The following is a 14,279-nucleotide window of genomic DNA, read 5'->3' as shown; positions in this document are numbered from 1 at the left end:
CCTAGAAATAGATTTTTTTCAAAAACAGGGTCATTTTTTGTGAAGAAAATTTACTTCAGATAGACCTGTGATGAATTTTTTCAAATATATTATTCATCCAGAAGGGAAAAAAAAAAAGAAAATAAAAAGTCAGTTACTTATAAAACCTTGATCTAATTTTCTTTTATGACTTGATCCTAACACATGTTTGCACACAGACCTCCTGTTGACCTCCATGGAAGTTACACTTCTAAAGGGAATGCAGAACAAGATTCAGCAGACAAAATTAGTAATTTTCTAATTGCTCTAATTGGTGTTTAATTTTTCCGCTGTTTAGAGACCAAATTACTGACTTGTAATGGGAAAAAGAAATTTATGCTGGAATGTAATCAGATAAGAAAAATAGTTAACATTATATTAGAGCTCCAGAAACAGAACAATTGGTAAATGTGAATGTTTTCATTTGAGTTACAAATACCACCGATTGCCATTTCCGTTGCCACTTCAACTAATTTGTATTCAGAAAACCACATCCCTGAAAATGTGTAAAACATCTGCTTTGAAACTCTGAGTGTCAAATAACTAAACTGTGTGTATCACCATACAGAGACCTTCAGAGCAGCAAAGAGAAAGACTGGATCTGCATTAAGGACAATGATTTGTGAATTGTTCACAGGATGGATTTAATCACATTATCAATTAATTCTTTCTTTCTCTTTCTCGCTGGTGTTATTTTATAATATGCATTCTGAAAACAAATAATGTTCTAAGTTATTTCAGATACTTTCTATTTTGAATAGTTAGACCTCTTCACCACTGCATCCTGGTTTTCTGGAAGTTCCCAAAGATTTGTGGGTTTAGAGTGTTGAAATACAAAATTTTAATTAACAAGTCTTCTGTCTCGGTTTGAGGGGAAAAACCAAAATGTTTTACCCACAAGCAGGGGAGGGGCCTCCTCCACAATAATCACACCACTCTTTATCAAATTTAAGAAAAGGAATTTTAATACAAGAAGGATAACTGCTATATATATATATATATGTAAACAGACTAGTGCAACCCACTTCCCCAACACCGTAAGAGAAAAAAAAAAACAACAACAAAACCCAGCAGGTTTTCCTCCGGGAGAAAAGGTTATACTTAAGTGTCCTTGTCACAGCCCGCTGGCTGCAGAGTGAGTTTCAGTCCCTCTCCAGCGAAACAGACGAGCAGTGGGCTTTCAGATGGACTCAGTCTCTTCCCCTGTGTTCCCCGTCCAAGAAGCAGAAAGGTACGAGCAACCAGCAGCAAATCCAAGGCAGGCAGCAGCACAGCAGGAAAAAAATAGTCCGAAGTAGGCAGCGGCAAGACAGCCAGGGAAAACCCCAGCAGTAACCAGCAGGGCAGCCTGCCTCCTAGGAGCCCCCACTCCCCCGTTCCGCCGAGCCAAGACTGAGGAGAATATCCAAAAAAAAAACCAAAAGAGACAAACCTGCCCCCCACCCCAGCGATCACAGTTAACTACTTCTTTTGTCAACCGCTGGCCTGGGCAGTTAAGTGGCAGGGGAGAGAATTTACATAATAATCCCAAACTACAACATTATCCACCCCTAAATTCTCTTCCATGCCGATACTCTACATTAAACTTAAATTTTCTTTCAAATAATTAAGTGTTTACAAATACAGTAATATGAGTCGTTTACCCAGAGATAAGTTCCCCTTGAGGTACACATCGTGTCTCTCCATCTTCCTGCATCACCCACCAGGTGGAACCAGATCCTTGAGCAAAGACAACCCCACGAATGGGTTTGCCTTTGCCTGAGGCAGGGTTGATCCAGACTGTTTTCCCTAGCATACCTCTCAGGTGTATTACAGGGACTTTGTCTCCATCTACAGTGTGAAGGGGTTCTGATTGGGCAGGGCCGGCTCGATTGACAGAGCCTCTAGTGTTGACTAGCCATGTAGCTTTTGCTAAGTGTTGATCCCAGTGTTTGAAAGTCCCTCCACCCAACGCCTTCAAAGTGGTTTTCAACAGTCCATTACACCGCTCAACTTTCCCGGCAGCTGGTGCATGGTAGGGGATATGATACACCCACTCAATGCCATGTTCTCTCGCCCAGGTAGCAACTAAGCTGTTTTTGAAATGAGTTCCATTATCTGACTCAATTCGTTCTGGGGTGCCATGTCGCCACAGTACTTGTTTTTCCAGGCCTAGGATGGTGTTCCGAGCAGTGGCGTGAGGCACTGGGTGTGTCTCCAGCCACCCTGTGGTTGCTTCCACCATGGTGAGCACATAGCGCTTGCCTTGGCGGGTCTGTGGCAGTGTGATGTAGTCAACCTGCCAGGCCTCCCCGTACTTATACTTATCCCAGCGCCCACCATACCACAGGGGCTTCACTCTCTTAGCCTGCTTAATGGCAGCACATGTCTCGCAGTCGTGGATAACCTGAGAGATAATGTCCATGGTTAAATCCACCCCTCGGTCTCGTGCCCATTTATAAGTGGCATCTCTGCCCTGATGGCCCGAGGCATCATGGGCCCATCGAGCCAAGAACAGCTCTCCCTTGTGCTGCCAGTCCAGATCTGTCTGTGATACTTTCACTTGCGCAGCTCGGTCTGCCTGTTGGTTGTTGAGATGTTCCTCATTGGCCCGATTTTTGGGCACGTGTGCGTCTACGTGGCGGACTCTCACAATCAGCTTCTCTACTCGGGTGGCAATATCTTGCCATATATCGGCAGCCCAGATGGGTTTCCCTCTGCGTTTCCAATTGGTTTTCTTCCATCGGTCTAACCATCCCCAGAGAGCATTGGCCACCATCCATGAGTCGGTGTAGAGGTAAAGCTTTGGCCATTTCTCTCGTTCAGCAATGTCCAGGGCCAACTGCACGGCTTTAAGCTCTGCAAACTGACTCGACCCACCTTCTCCTTCAGTAGCTTCTGCAACTTGTCGTGTGGGACTCCATACAGCTGCTTTCCATTTGCGATTAGTCCCTACAATGCGACAGGAGCCATCGGTGAAGAGGGCGTAGCGTATTTCCTCTTTTGGCAATTGATTGTATGGTGGAGCTTCTTCCGCACGTGTCACCTGCTCTTCCTCTTCATCTGCTAGACCAAAATTTTCACCTTCAGGCCAGTTTGTGATGATTTCCAGGATCCCAGGGCGATTTGATTTTCCTATACGGGCGCGCTGCGTAATCAGGGCAATCCACTTGCTCCAGGTAGCATCAGTGGCGTGATGTGTAGAGGCAGCCTGTCCTGACAACATCCACTTCAGCACTGGTAGTCGAGGTGCCAGAAACAGCTGTGCTTCTGTGCCAATCACCTCTGAGGCGGCTTGAACTCCTTCATAGGCGGCTAGGATCTCTTTCTCTGTGGGGGTATAGTTGGCTTCAGATCCTCTGTAGCCTCGGCTCCAGAATCCAAGTGGTCAGCCTCGAGTCTCACCAGGCACCTTCTGCCAAAGGCTCCAAGACAGGCCATTATTCCCGGCGGCGGAGTAGAGCATGTTCTGTATGTCTGGTCCTGTCCTGACTGGTCCAAGGGCTACAGCCTGAGCAATCTCATGCTTGATCTGGTCAAAGGCTTGTTGCTGCTCAGGGCCCCAGTGGAAATCATTCTTCTTACGGGTTACCAAGTAGAGAGGGCTTACGATCTGACTGTATGCTGGGATATGCATCCTCCAGAACCCTATGGCACCCAGGAAGGCTTGTGTTTCCTTTTTGCTGGTAGGTGGAGACATTGCTGTGATCTTATTGATGACTTCTGTTGGAATCTGACGGCGTCCATCCTGCCACTTCACTCCCAGGAACTGGATCTCTTGGGCTGGTCCCTTAACCTTACTCCGTTTGATGGCAAAGCCAGCTCCCAAAAGGATCTGGATGATTTTCTCTCCTTTCTGAAAAACCTCTTCTGCTGTGTCCCCCCACACAATGATGTCATCAATGTATTGCAGGTGTTCTGGAGCCTCACCCTTCTCCAGTGCAGTCTGGATCAGTCCATGACAGATGGTGGGACTGTGTTTCCACCCCTGGGGTAGTCGGTTCCAGGTGTACTGCACGCCCCTCCAGGTAAAAGCAAACTGTGGCCTGCACTCTGGTGCCAGAGGAATGGAGAAGAACGCATTAGCAATGTCAATAGTGGCATACCACTTTGCTGCCCTGGACTCCAGTTCATACTGGAGCTCCAGCATGTCCGGCACAGCGGCACTCAGCGGTGGGGTAACTTCATTCAAGCCACGATAGTCCACAGTCAATCTCCATTCTCCATCAGACTTATGCACAGGCCAGATGGGGCTGTTGAAGGGTGAGTGGGTTTTGCTGACCACCCCTTGGCTCTCCAGTTCACGGATCATCTTATGGATGGGGATCACAGCATCACGGTTCGTTCGGTATTGCCGACGGTGCACTGTCGTGGTGGCAATTGGCACTTGCTGTTCCTCAACTTTCAACAGTCCAACAGCAGAAGGACTTTCTGAGAGACCTGGCAATGAGTTCAATTGTTCAATCCCTTCTGTCTGTACAGTGGCTATTCCAAAAGCCCATCTATGCCCCTTTGGGTCCTTAAAATATCCATTCCTGAGGTAGTCAATGCCCAGGATACATGGGGCGGCTGGACCAGTCACAATGGGGTGTTTCTGCCAATCTCTCCCTGTCAAGCTCACTTCAGCTTCTAGCACAGTCAACTCTTGAGATCCCCCTGTCACCCCAGAAATAGAAATAGTTTCTGAGCCCACATGTCCTGATGGCATTAATGTGCATTGAGCGCCAGTATCAACCAAAGCCTTATACTTTTGTGGGTCTGATGTACCAGGCCATCGAATCCACACAGTCCAATAGACACGGTTGTCCCGTGCCTCTACCTGGCTAGAGGCAGGGCCCCTCTAACACTGATCCTGGTCATAGCGGTCAGAACCTTTTCTCGATGAGTACACCTGGGAGGTGCCCTCCTGTGGGTCAGATTCTTGCCCGTGGGAAACTGGGACTGCACTTACTCTCACTGACCTTCTTCCATTCTCCTTCAGTTCTTGTACTCGGGCTGCAAGGGCACGGGTGGGTTTCCCATCCCACCGTCCCATGTCTTCTCCATGTTTGGCCAGGAAGTACCACATCTCAGTTCGTGAGGTCTGTCCACTTCCTCTGGCTGGGGGGCGTCTGGCTCTGACTTCAGAGGTTCTCATTCGCACTGGTGCCACTTGGAGACTTTCCCTAATTTCCTCTCTGATCGCTTTTACCTCTGCAGGCAGCGTCTTGAGACTCTCAACCAATGTCTCTACAGCAGAAATACGGGCCTGCATTGGGCTGTGGGTCATGCTTTCATATATCCGGAGCTTATTTGCTACTGCGCCCACTGTTTCATGGTTCTCTTCCCTATACATGGATGCCAGGAAATCGGTGTATTCAGCTGGCCCCGAGCGTGAAAGGTCCCACCACATATGTGGTGTGCATCTGACCTTGTCAGGGTCATTATTGGCTTGCCCACCTCTTCCAAAAAGCACGTCCATCATTGCCATCTCCCTCAGACGTAAAATTCCTTCTTCCATCGTCTTCCAAGTCTTCCTAATATGATGTTCCTGCAGGATTTCTCTATAAACAAACTTCTCTCTTACACTCGTTAGAAGTCGTGCCCAGAGTGAAAGGGGCTTTGATTCCCTCACGAACACCTGTTCAATAGCCACATCCTGGGCCAGAGCCCCCAAAAACCTGGCTTCAGCACCATCCAGTTGTAAGGTTTCACCCATAAGGTCCCAAACTCGGATCAACCAAGTCAGGATGGGCTCACCCGGGTGTCGAGCAATGTCTTTCCGCAAACTACGGAGATTATCAAATGACAATGACTCAGTGATGATCTCAGGCTCTGGGTCTGCTTGCTGTGGAGGTGCAGCAGCCCCCTCATCGTCTGCTGGGTGGTCTAATTTGGTCTTATATTTCCTTTTCTGAATAGGGGCAACTTCCATAGGCTTGGCCTGTCCTCCTGGTTTAGCCTCATCCTTTTCTCCCTTCACTGTGGCATCGGGGGTTTTATTCTCTCGCTTTTCCCCCTTCACTGGGCTAGGTTTCTGAATGCATTCTGGAAAAACCCTGGCCCTACCTTCAAACATTCTGTAAGCTGCAGGGATACAACCCTGCAGAAAAACCATAAAGAGCAAGATATCTCTGGCATCCAGGGAGAATTTAAACATCTCAAAAGCTGTTGTAGCAGACTTGAATGGGGAATGGACAAAGGGTTGGGAGAAGAGATTCCCCTTTGTTCCTTCCCAAGGGTCCGTACTATTATCACTGAATCCCCAGAGGTAGCAGCTTAGGTTGCGGCAGGAAAACAGCCTGGAGAGCACCACCCACATGACATCCAAAGGCATCGAATTCATGGCACCATAAATCCAGAGTAAGAACTCAATAATAATTGCGGCTATTTGAGTTTTGCTCATTGATTTGTTGATAAGACTTAAACCTGCCGCTCCTTTTGGCATGAATTTGTACCAACAAAAAGCCAATATATTATACAGGATGGTCCTGATGAACCCTAAGCTCAAGACCCACATGGTGCCACAAAATAGCAGTTATCCTTCTTTGTTTACAAGCCCCACGTTGGGCGCCAAGAAATGTCTCGGTTTGAGGGGAAAAACCAAAATGTTTTACCCACAAGCAGGGGAGGGGCCTCCTCCACAATAATCACACCACTCTTTATCAAATTTAAGAAAAGGAATTTTAATACAAGAAGGATAACTGCTATATATATATATATATGTAAACAGACTAGTGCAACCCACTTCCCCAACACCGTAAGAGAAAAAAAAAAACAACAACAAAACCCAGCAGGTTTTCCTCCGGGAGAAAAGGTTATACTTAAGTGTCCTTGTCACAGCCCGCTGGCTGCAGAGTGAGTTTCAGTCCCTCTCCAGCGAAACAGACGAGCAGTGGGCTTTCAGATGGACTCAGTCTCTTCCCCCTGTGTTCCCCGTCCAAGAAGCAGAAAGGTACGAGCAACCAGCAGCAAATCCAAGGCAGGCAGCAGCACAGCAGGAAAAAAATAGTCCGAAGTAGGCAGCGGCAAGACAGCCAGGGAAAACCCCAGCAGTAACCAGCAGGGCAGCCTGCCTCCTAGGAGCCCCCACTCCCCCGTTCCGCCGAGCCAAGACTGAGGAGAATATCCAAAAAAAAAACCAAAAGAGACAAACCTGCCCCCCACCCCAGCGATCACAGTTAACTACTTCTTTTGTCAACCGCTGGCCTGGGCAGTTAAGTGGCAGGGGAGAGAATTTACATAATAATCCCAAACTACAACATCTTCCTTATCATTTCACAATTGTTTTGCTCGCCTGCAAAATCCAGTACTACAGTCTGGATTAAAATCATTAAAGAAGCACTTTCAGTGTAGGTTTTTGGACTTGCAAAGGCTATGATTTCACAAAGCTATGGACCAAAACAAGCCTCCCAGTGATGATTTTTCAGTACATATGTATGAAACAGAGATTTGTCTGACATCCTGCAAATGTTTGTTGACAATGCCAAATTAGTTCATTTTACTTTCTCTCACTTTCATATACACATCTATATTTGGGGACTTGTGTGTATGCCACCAAACTCCTCCATCCTCCCAGTCGCTTCTGTCATTCTTCTTTGAATTTCTCAGTCACTTCAAGGAAGTTACTCAGCATCCCACTCAGTGTTGCAGCTCCTGTCACCCCACAGGCATGAAAAGCATTTGCTGGATTCCTGCTTTGCAAGGAGATGCTTCTGCATTAACACCCCCAAACCAGCCATATATTGTGGCAATCTCACATTTAATATTTTTTTTATCTCCAAAGCATCTGTGTGAGTCTCAAATCAATCAGCACCATTGAAAGCCTTGGCAGAGGCACGTTGCCTATGGTAGAATCAGAAACTGAACCCTGGTCCACTCCACTAACCCCAAATCATTCTTTCCCTTAAGATCCTTTCATCAGTTCTTCACCTCTTCATTGTGCAAACCTTGCCCCTGTTCAGTTGCTCTTGGGATTTCTTTTAATACTCTGTTTACCTTCATTCAGATTATTAAATAAGATGTTAAATAGGCCTGCATGTAAAACCAGTCTCGGCAGTAAACCGCCAAGCACCAACTTGAAACAATAACGTTTATCATTACCCTTTGTTTACAATTCACAGATATTTTATTCCAGTCAGTCTATCAAGAAAATTACATAAGTGACTCTATCTAGTGCATTACTGAAACATAATTATATTGGTATAAATTGTCAGAGCTATCAACAGAATTAGGCATGTTACATTCATAGAAGACCTGCTGTTGTTACCTCCTCTGCTTTTCTTCTCCCTAATTCACTTGTTTGAGGCAGAGACAGGGCCTAGGAGCAAGATGGGTGTTTGGGAAGCACATGCATGGAGCCTTGAGATACTTTTGGAGCAGATATAGCTGGGAGAGTTAGACTGCTGCATTGGATGGGAAATGCCTACCGTACTGTCCCCAGTGGCTTCTGCTTTCCTTTCATAGATGTCTAGGGTTTTCTTTCCTCATAGCATGAGTGGGATGGGAGCTTATCCTCATCCAAATGTAACTGCCATGATTGTTCCTCCCTTCCACAGAAACTAAATTACATTTGATTTTCTCTTCTTGTTCACAAACAACTTAGGGCATGAGTTGCCTTACTGGGGAGTTTCCTGCACCTTGAGATCAAAGCCACCAACTAACAGGAAGTCACTGTAAGACCTCCCCTTAAAGTAGGACAGAGTGGCAGTGCTCTTCACTGCTCTTCATCCACTTCTTCCTGGTTCAAACCTTAAACCACTGTTGGAAGTCTCTTGCTCTGTGTCTCTGCTGCCAATCTTTGTCTGGGAAGCACATCCAGCGCCAGAAGTGTCATTGAAGCTACTTGGGATCGATAGCTTCTCCCAGACAGTGTCTCAGATGGCTCAACCTCTGCAGAAACTGGCAATGTGGCTGCTCCCAATTAAACCCTACATTTGCTGCATAAATACTGCAGTCCCCATATGACCTGAATCCACTGTCTTTTTCATGTTCTGATTTTTCGGGAGTCCATGTCTGGTTTAGCAATTAACAGGTCTTTTATTAGATCTCCTTTACTTCCTAAATGCTCTTATTTTTCTTTCACATTATGACATAACATTTTAGAGTCAGATAAAGCTCTTGTGTGAATTTAGTCCCCTCACCAATTTCTGGATGTTTTGCTTTCTGGCAACTTTTTTTCAGGCAAGAAGTGGCCTTCACTAAAATGTGTTATATTTTCCATTTCTCCTTTGGTCACTTCCAAGTACATTTCCACTGGCTTTCCTACTTAGACTTTTTTTTAAAGCCTTAGCCAATCCTCTCTTTTTGCTTTGTTCTGTTGTTGCAGATTTCCTTTAATCCGAGCTGTTCTGTATAGCTCATTAGTCTAGATCTGAAGATGAGGATGATGGGGAAGAAGCAAAATAGAAAGCGTACCTGAGATCTCAGTCTTAAGCACAAAATTAAATGCTTGATAAAAGAATGAGTGCCTTCTGCTATGGATTACTTAGCCATGCTAAGAGATAACATCACTCCTGGCCACTGAAGACACAGCTTTCCAGCTAGTGCCATGCAACATTGGAGCATGGCAGTAGCAGAGCATAGTCCACACCTCCACTTTTATTCAGAGGGAATATTTGCTGAAGTTGCTATTAAGCAGCTGAAAAAGTGTGAAAATCACAGAGGGGCTTTGTTTTCTGCAGAATCACAAACTCAACTAATCTCAGCCCTTCCAAGCTGTTAGACTTCTTTGCTACAGTAAATTCTGTCCTACTTAAGTCAATAGTAAAAATGAATAATTCAAAATATTTTGTCATCTCAGAGGAATTTGTCTTACCACAAGATGTCATGCCCTGTGAGCATGACAAGTACAGCAGTATTGTGTTTTACTTTTCTTTGTTTTAAACTCAAGACAGAAGACTACCCAAAATAGGGAGTGTCTGAGTCACCCTAAAGAAAAAGTTAATAGGGCATTAGATACCACATTTCAAGCCTTAATGCATTGTTCAGGGTGGAAAAAAAAACCACTTTCGTTTTATTTAAAGGACTCAAAGTAGTGTTTTCAAACATGTGGCTTACTACTTCTTAATTTCAGTAATTAACTACAGTATCTTCTGCAATGACTTACAAAGCTACCTCTTAGAAGAAATAGATCATTTTGAATTGGAAGCAAATTCTATGAAATAGCAGTAAAATCAAAATCTTCTTGAAAGAATTTTTGGAATATTTTGCAATCAAGCTTGGGTAGCAGTGGGGACCTGACTCATGAAAATATTTTCATAAATGGAAAAGAAATATGGGAAGGTCATTGAACTTTGAGAAGCATTGGGCATACTGCATGAACTGAAAGCCTTTGCCAAAGCACTGTTTTGCAGTCTCCTTTTCCCTGCATATTCATTTGAGAAAGCAACAGTTTTTCACAGTGTTGAAGTCCCTTTCTGCTGGAATCAGGCTGTGCAGCCATCACTTACTGACTGCTGAGTCCTTGTGTTAGGCAATGGAAGTCACTGACTTTTAGGAGTCACAGTTAGACTTCATCATGACATGTACTAAATCAGGGTACCTTTGCAAAGTGTTTCAGTGGAGACATTCTCACCTCAGTATTTTGTTCACCAACACTACTCCTGAAACAGACTTTTGGACTTGTTTTTTCATACCTGCAGCCCCAAATGAAATTGCAACATTGCATAGGGCAATCCTTGCCCCTAAGTATGCCCTGTCTAAAGACAATGGGAAGGGGAAAAACCCACAGCTGCTTTTCTTCTTTATGGATAACTGATTAGGTCTTTGAAGTGAGATGTTAAATGTCTTTTCCAAGGTCATATTAGAAGTATATGGCAAATATTGGTCTGGACCTCATTATCTAGCCACTAGATAGCTGAAAATTAAAAGCCTCTTCTTCAGCAAAGTAGTGTTCTCCAATGGAAAGATTTCTCTAGTGTTACCATCCAGTGCCCAAATAATGAAGCAGGGAAAACCAATTCAGCCCTCATCATTTAAACCAAAACAGGATTAAAGGAGTTTATTGATTTGTTAATGACATATACTTCACTTGCAGTACATTCAGGATCAATATCAGTAATACAAGAGATAAACCATGTCTCCTGCAGGCTAAGAAAGGTCCCTCCACAAGTTCCCTTATGCGCATCCTGAGTGTTGATCCCTGCATGTTACACCACATCCAGTCATGCCGCCTGCTGAGCAGAGGCTCCTTGAGGAATTCAATAGGGATGATGTAGGTGCTGGCAGGGCAGCTTCTGGCAGTGTCAAACCATGTTTGACTACAGCTAGTTATCCTTCACTGTGTCTTCCCCACCACCATACCAGTTTTCACGTTTCTTTCATACTTCTTTTTAAGCTGACTCCTTTGTTTCAAGGTCCTCTTTTAAGTTCCCTGCCTATAGTTTAATGCATTGATATTCTCTCGTCCCCTTTAACACCATCGGTGTGGAGTTGATGGTCACCATCATCTTTAACATGGTCAGTTAACATGGACAAATATCCTCCAGACAGTTTTGTGTATTCAACACAGACACACAGACACACAGACACACAGACACAGACACAGACACAGACACACACACACACACACACACACACACACACACACACACTTTACCTCACACTTCTGTTTTATCAGGTGTTGTTATTCAGGCCACTTGCCAAGCCTGGGCTGTGCAAGCACCCACACAGTTATTTTTAAAATGCTGTGAATATTCAACTCTTCTCTGGATATTTTTCATTGTTTAATGTGGACTACAGTTTAGTCTGGTATCTTTGGAGAGGGTTGAAACTCTGCACTCAGCTGCACATTTGTTTCTCATTTAAATAAAACTGGTGGCACTGCCACTGAATTAAAGGCTGTGTATTGTCACCTGCTAATTGTACAAGGATAAACACCTGTGGCCATGCACAGCTTCCTGAGTTACTAAACTGTAGATAAAGACATAAAGCACAGATCGTGTATTACCATCCATCAACCTGCTGCATCCTAGTGGACTGCACAAGGAGTGGGAAGCTGAGAAATCCTTTGCTAAAACACTTGCCCTTACTGTCAACATACCATGCCACATTAAGCACAGAGCCAAACTCTACTGAAACCTCTTCAGCGGCTTGAACAGTCATTTACAGTAGCAGAGGGATGTGCGCCAGCTTCAGGGAAACAGCAGCTGCACCTGGCCTTAATAAATCCATGTCTCACATTTCTGATTAAAAACCTGGCACTCCAGAACTAGGCTGTGTCATGGGAATGTTGTACTCTGCTACCTCTCCATCCTCTGCCCTCTTAAGCTTAGTTTTGAGCTGCTTTTTAGCACTACAGGAACTAAGAGAATCTCACAGATGTCTCGCTTAATGCGAGCTGGCTTCTCACCCATTCCAGCTATACAGATTATGTCTCACTGTCCTGTCCTGTTGGCCTCATGGCCCTTGCTGGGAAACCAGCACAGATGCCTCAAACCATCTGAAGTTCCTTTGCAGTCTTCCATTTTGGGACAGGTCTGAGGCCAAAGAGAGTGTACAGGCAATATTAAGAATATTTTCCTAGCTATTTACAATGTACAGCTATAGCACAGTGGATCAAATACTGGCTTGTTTTGGTAACAGGCTTGTTTTGTTGTAGGTAGGAAGAGCAACAGTCTGGATGAGAAACAGGCCAAGAGAGAGGAAAAAAAGAAACTGAAAGAAGACAGATAGCTATTATCTGCAAAATGGGAATATCAAAGCTCCAACCAAGTTAAACAGTTGTGTCAGCAAGACTAAAAACTTGCTCTCTGAGGGTACTAAGAGAAGTGACTTGCCAACTACTGCTTGCAGGAAGACCAACAGAAACACTGACAAAATAAGTTATATGGCAACTTTCTTAGGTAAGTCTCAAAGGAACATAAATTTTAGAAAAAGATAACTAGGTTGGCAAAGAAGAAGGATAAAGGTTCTGCTTGTTTCAGTCTTGTTCTCTTTGCTTGTTACATTTCTATGAATAAATAAATCACAGTAGTCTGGGAAGCAGTTGTGCTGAGTTGTCTTGATATCAGAAAACTGGAGGGTGGGAAATTGATGTGATGCTAATTTTCAAAAGGACTCTGGGGGAGCTTTGCGGAACTAGTTCTGTGATCTTGATGCTTCTACCAGGCAAATTAAATGAAAGTATAATGAAGATTAGAATTAGTGGACACTTGAATAAAAATGACAAGAATAATCAAGGGTTTTGTGAGATAAATACTGCCTTATGAACAAATAATTTGAGTGAACAATACTATAGATGGAGGTCTACTTGGATTTCCAAAAGGCTTTGGGATAAGCCCATTGCCAAAGATAAGTTAGGGAGCTAAGCAGCCATGGAGCAAGCAGGACAGTGCTTTTATGGATGAGTAAATGGTAGAGATAGGAAACGAAACAGGAGCAATTGTTTTCAGACTGGAGGGAGTTGTGGGGAATCATTTTGTTATTTGACGTAATTTGTGAATGAACTGGAAGAGGAGGTGAGTAACAGACTGTTGTGATGTTTCTGATGAAATCAAGTTCCTCAGGGTTGTAAGGATTAAGTCAACCATGAAGAAAGATGGACATCCTAGAGTGTTATGTTATGTGAATTAATACAGAAATGAAGCAACATGATTAAGAGAGTAGCCTCACTGAAACAAGGCTGTTGCAGAATAAAATGTAACACTGGACAACTACAGCTTGATTTTATAAAGTGGTTTGAAAATGGAAGTCATGTAAAATGACATTTATGGTGTTCCACATTTGTTATAGCTTAACTACTTTCAGATTAAACACACTGCCTCTATCAATAAGATGTGCTCTCCTAGCTCTGGAAATTCTGCCTGCCTTCTAAAACTCAGACTATACTCTCTTCTCATTATGTCTACTTTGTTGCCTATAGAAAATCAAGCTGTGAATTCACTCAAGATTCATCAGCCCTAAGATCTCTAACTGTGCTTTTCTAAAATTTGTGCACAACTCCATGGCCTCAGGTTTGGTGATCACTGTGATGAGAATGCCCTTGAGGCATTCAACATATTCAGTTTTACTGATATTGTATAAACAAGGGGCTTGCAGAACTGAAACCCAAAAAAGAGTATTTCTGTCACAAAATAGGCAGAGCTGAATGCATGCACACAGGGCAATGACCTGCTGTGTAAGAAGATGGCATTTTTACATATCTGCTGTCCAGAGTATGGCTGCACAATAATTATATTTGACAATACATCAGACTAATGCACTCTGATATATTCTGTAAAACTAATGAAGCCATTCCAATGGCAGGTAGAGCAGCAGCACTTTGCTGTCAAATCCTCAGTGATTAAGAATTAAGGAATTTA

This window comes from Pithys albifrons, chromosome 1, assembly GCF_047495875.1.
Source record: "Pithys albifrons albifrons isolate INPA30051 chromosome 1, PitAlb_v1, whole genome shotgun sequence".
NCBI classification, from domain to species: domain Eukaryota; kingdom Metazoa; phylum Chordata; class Aves; order Passeriformes; family Thamnophilidae; genus Pithys; species Pithys albifrons.
The sequence above is the reverse complement of the archived record's forward strand: the minus strand, read 5'-3'. Positions refer to the sequence as shown.